Raw genomic sequence first — 5,246 nt, 5'->3', positions numbered from 1 at the left:
GGGCGCGCCCTAGGGTGTGGGCCCCCCGAAGCCCTCCCGCGCCGCCTCTCCGCCTATATAAAGCCCCCGACCTAAAAACCTCGGGGCGTTCGACGAAAACCACGAAAACCTTCCGCAGCCGCCGCCATCGCGAAGCCAAGATCCGGGGGACAGAGTCTCCGTTCCGGCACCCCGCCGGAGCGGGGAAGTGCCCCCGAAGGCTTCTCCATCGACACCGCTGCCATCTCCACCGCCATCTTCATCACCGCCGCTGCTCCCATGAGGAGGGAGTAGTTCTCCATCGAGGCTCGGGGCTGTACCGGTAGCTATGTGGTTCATCTCTCTCCTATGTGCTTCAATACAATAATCTCATGAGCTGCCTTACATGATTGAGATTCATATGATGATGCTTGTAATCTAGATGTCATTATGCTAGTCAAGTGAGTTTTACTTATGTGATCTCCGGAGACTCCTTGTCCCACGTGTGTAAAGGTGACAAGTGTGTGCACCGTGTGGGTCTCTTAGGCCATATTTCACGGAATACTTATTCACCGTTGAATGGCATAGTGAGGTGCTTATTTATATCTCTTTATGATTGCAATGTGTTTGTATCACAATTTATCTATGTGCTACTCTAGTGATGTGTTATTAAAGTAGTTTTATTCCTCCCCGCACGTGTGCAAAGGTGACAGATGTGTGCACCGTGTTAGTACTTGGTTTATGCTATGATCATGATCTCTTGTAGATTGCGAAGTTAACTATTGCTATGATAATATCGATGTGATCTATTCCTCCTACATATGCATGAAGGTGACAGTGTGCATGCTATGCTAGTACTTGGTTTAGTCTTTTGATCTATCTTACACTAAAGGTTACTAAAATATGAGCATTATTGTGGAGCTTGTTAACTCCGGCATTGAGGGTTCGTGTAATCCTACGCAATGTGTTCATCATCCAACAAAAGTGTAGAGTATGCATTTATCTATTCTCGTTATGTGATCAATGTTGAGAGTGTCCACTAGTGAAAGTGTAATCCCTAGGCCTTGTTCCTAAATATCGCTATCGCCGCTTGTTTATCGTTTCTATCGCGTTACTACCGCTGCGTTACTACGCTTGTTTACTCGTCCCGGGCGTAGCACTTTTCCGGTGCCGTTGCTACTACTTATTCATACCACCTGTATTTCACTATCTCTTCGCCGAACTAGTGCACCTATTAGGTGTGTTGGGGACACAAGAGACTTCTTGCTTTGTGGTTGCAGTGGTTGCATGAGAGGGATATCTTTGACCTCTTCCTCCCCGAGTTCGATAAACCTTGGGTAATCCACTTAAGGGAAACTTGCTCGTCGTTCTACAAACCTCTCGCTCTTGGAGGCCCAACACTGTCTACAAGAATAGAAGCTCCCGTAGACATCAAGCACTTTTCCGGCGCCGTTGCCGGGGAGGAAAGGTAAAAGGCTCTCATACTACGGTCCCGTGTAAAGTATTTTTCCGGCGCCGTCGTGTGTGTGCTCGAAGCTATTTCCTTTAGATCCTGCAATTGCATCTTTTTGTTTCTTGTTTACACTAGTTTGGCATAATGGACAACAATGAGCTTCTTATTCTATTTCCTGATTTAAAACATGGATTGTTTGATGCGAAAATTAAAAAACCTATGAAATCTTATTTGCATGCTGGTAGTAATATTAGTATGAACGCTTTGAACACCATTGTTGATAATGATATAGAAAGTTCTAAGCTTGGCGAAGCTGGTTTTCATGATATTTTTAGTCCCCCAAGCATTGAGGAGAAAATTTTCTTTGATGATACTTTGCCTCCTATTTGTGATGATTATAATAGTGGTCTTTTGGCGCCACCTACTATGGAGAGTAAATTTTGTTGTGATTATACTATGCCTCCTACACTTGATGAGAATAATAATGATAGTTACTTTGTTGAATTTGCTCCCACTACAACTAATAAAATTGATTATGCTTATGTGGAGAGTAATAATTTTATGCATGAGACTCATGATAAGAATGCTTTATGTGATAGTTATATTGTTGAGTTTGCTCATGTTGCTACTGAAAGTTATTATGAGAGAGGAAAATATGGTTGTAGAAATTTTCATGTTACTAAAATGCCTCTCTATGTGCTGAAATTTTTGAAGCTACACTTGTTTTATCTTCCTATGCTTGTTACTTTGCTCTTCATGAACTTGTTTATTTACAAGATTCCTATGCATAGGAAGCATGTTAGACTTAAATGTGTTTTGAATTTGCCTCTTGATGCTCTCTTTTGCTTCAAATACTATTTCTTGCGAGTGCATCATTAAAACTGCTGAGCCCATCTTAATGGCTAAAAAGAAAGAACTTCTTGGGAGATAACCCATGTGTTATTTTGCTACAGTAATTTGTTTTATATTTGTGTCTTGGAAGTTGTTTACTACTGTAGCAACCTCTCCTTATCTTAGTTTTGTGTTTTGTTGTGCCAAGTAAAGTCTTTGATAGTAAAGTAAGTACTAGATTTGGATTACTGCGCAGAAACAGATTTCTTTGCTGTCACGAATCTGGGTCTAATTCTCTCGTAGGTAACTCAGAAAATTATGCCAATTTACGTGAGTGATCCTCAGATATGTACGCAACTTTCATTCAATTTGAGCATTTTCATTTGAGCAAGTCTGGTGGCCTAATAAAATCCATCTTTACGGACTGTTCTGTTTTGACAGATTCTGCCTTTTATTTCGCATTGCCTCTTTTGCTATGTTGGATGAATTTCTTTGATCCATTGATGTCCAGTAGCTTTATGCAATGTCCAGAAGTGTTAAGAATGATTGTGTCACCTCTGAACATGTTAATTTTTATTTTCCACTAACCCTCTAATGAGTTGTTTCGAGTTTGGTGTGGAGGAAGTTTTCAAGGGTCAAGAGAGGAGGATGATATACTACGATCAAGAAGAGTGAAAAGTCTAAGCTTGGGGATGCCCCGGTGGTTCATCCCTGCATATATCAAGAAGACTCAAGCGTCTAAGCTTGGGGATGCCCAAGGCATCCCCTTCTTCATCGATAAATTATCAGGTTCCTTCTCTTGAAACTATATTTTTATTCGGTCACATCTTATGTGCTTTACTTGGAGCGTCTGTGTGCTTTTGTTTTTTTTTTGTTTGAATAAATTGGATTACATCATGCTTGTGTGGGAGAGAGACACGCTCCGCTGGTTCATATGAACACATGTGTTCTTAGCTCATAATATTCATGGCGAAGTTTCCTCTTCGTTAAATTGTTATATGGTTGGAATTGGAAAATGATACATGTAGTAATTGCTATAATGTCTTGGGTAATGTGATACTTGGCAATTGTTGTGCTCATGTTTAAGCTCTTGCATCATATACTTTGCACCTATTAGTGAAGAATACATAGAGCATGCTAAAATTTGGTTTGCATAATTGGTCTCTCTAAAGTCTAGATAATTTCTAGTATTGAGTTTTGAACAACAAGGAAGACGGTGTAGAGTCTTATAATGTTTTCAATATGTCTTTTATGTGAGTTTTGCTGCACCAGTTCATCCTTGTGTTTGTTTCAAATAAGCCTTGCTAGCCTAAACCTTGTATCGAGAGGGAATACTTCTCATGCATCCAAAATACTTGAGCCAACCACTATGCCATTTGTGTCCACCATATCTACCTATACTACATGGTATTTTCCCGCCATTCCAAAGTAAATTGCTTGAGTGCTACCTTTAAAATTCCATCATTCACCTTTGCAATATATAGCTCATGGGACAAATAGCTTAAAAACTATTGTGGTATTGAATATGTAATTATGCACTTTATCTCTTATTAAGTTGCTTGTTGTGCGATAACCATGTTCATCGGGGAACGCCATCAACTATTCATTGTTGAATTTCATGTGAGTTGCTATGCATGTTCGTCTTGTCCGAAGTAAGGGCGATCTACACCGAGTTGAATGGTTTGAGCATGCATATTGTGAGAGAAGAACATTGGGCCGCTAACTAAAGCCATGATCCATGGTGGAAGTTTCAGTTTTGGACAAACATCCTCAAATCTCCGATGAGAAAAGAATTAATTGTTGTCAAATGCTTAAAGCATTAAAAGAGGAGTCCATTATCCGTTGTCTATGTTGTCCCGGTATGGATGTCTAAGTTGAGAATAATCAAAAGCGAGAAATCCAAATGCGAGCTTTCTCCTTAGACCTTTGTACAGGCGGCATAGAGGTACCCCTTTGTGAAACTTGGTTAAAGCATATGTATTGCGGTGATAATCCAGGTAGTCCAAGCTAATTAGGACAAGGTGCGGGCACTATTGGTACACTATGCATGAGGCTTGCAACTTATAAGATATAATTTACATGATGCATATGCTTTATTACTACCGTTGACAAAATTGTTTCATGTTTTCAAAATCAAAGCTCTAGCACAAATATAGCAATCGATGCTTTTCCTCTATGGAGGACCATTCTTTTACTTTCATTGTTGAGTTAGTTCACCTATTTCTCTCCATCTCAAGAAGCAAACAATTGTGTGAACTGTGCATTGATTCTTACATATTTGCATATTGCATTTGTTATATTGCTTTGCATTGACAATTATCCATGAGATATACATGTTATAAGTTGAAAGCAACCGCTGAAACTTCATCTTCCTTTGTGTTGCTTCAATACCTTTACTTTGAATTATTACTTTATGAGTTAACTCTTATGCAAGACTTATTGATGCTTGTCTTGAAGTGCTATTCATGAAAAGTCTTTGCTTTATGATTCAGTTGTTTACCCATGTCATATACATTGTTTTGATCGCTGCATTCACTACATATGCTTTACAAATAGTATGATCAAGTTTATGATGGCATGTCACTCCGTAAATTATCTTTGTTATTGTTTTACCTCGCCGGACGAGCAGTAACTAAGCTTGGGGATGCTGATACGTCTCCAACGTATCGATAATTTCTTGTGTTCCATGCCACATTATTGATGTTATCTACATGTTATATGCACACTTTATGTCATATTCGTGCATTTTCCGGAACTAACCTATTAACAAGATGCCGAAGTGCCGCTTCCTGTTTTCTCGCTTTTTTGGTTTCGAAATCCTAGTAACGAAATATTCTCGAATCGGACGAAATCAACGCCCGTGTTCCTATTTTACCCGGAAGCATCCAGAACACACGAGAACCGCCAGAGAAGGGGGCGGGGCCACCACACCACACCCGGCGCGGCCAAGGGGGGGGCGCCCCCTAGGGTGTGGGCCCCCGGAAGCCCTCCTGCGCCGCCTCTC

This window comes from Lolium rigidum, chromosome 6 (assembly GCF_022539505.1).
Source record: "Lolium rigidum isolate FL_2022 chromosome 6, APGP_CSIRO_Lrig_0.1, whole genome shotgun sequence".
NCBI classification, from domain to species: Eukaryota; Viridiplantae; Streptophyta; class Magnoliopsida; order Poales; family Poaceae; genus Lolium; species Lolium rigidum.
This window is presented reverse-complemented; position numbering follows the sequence as displayed.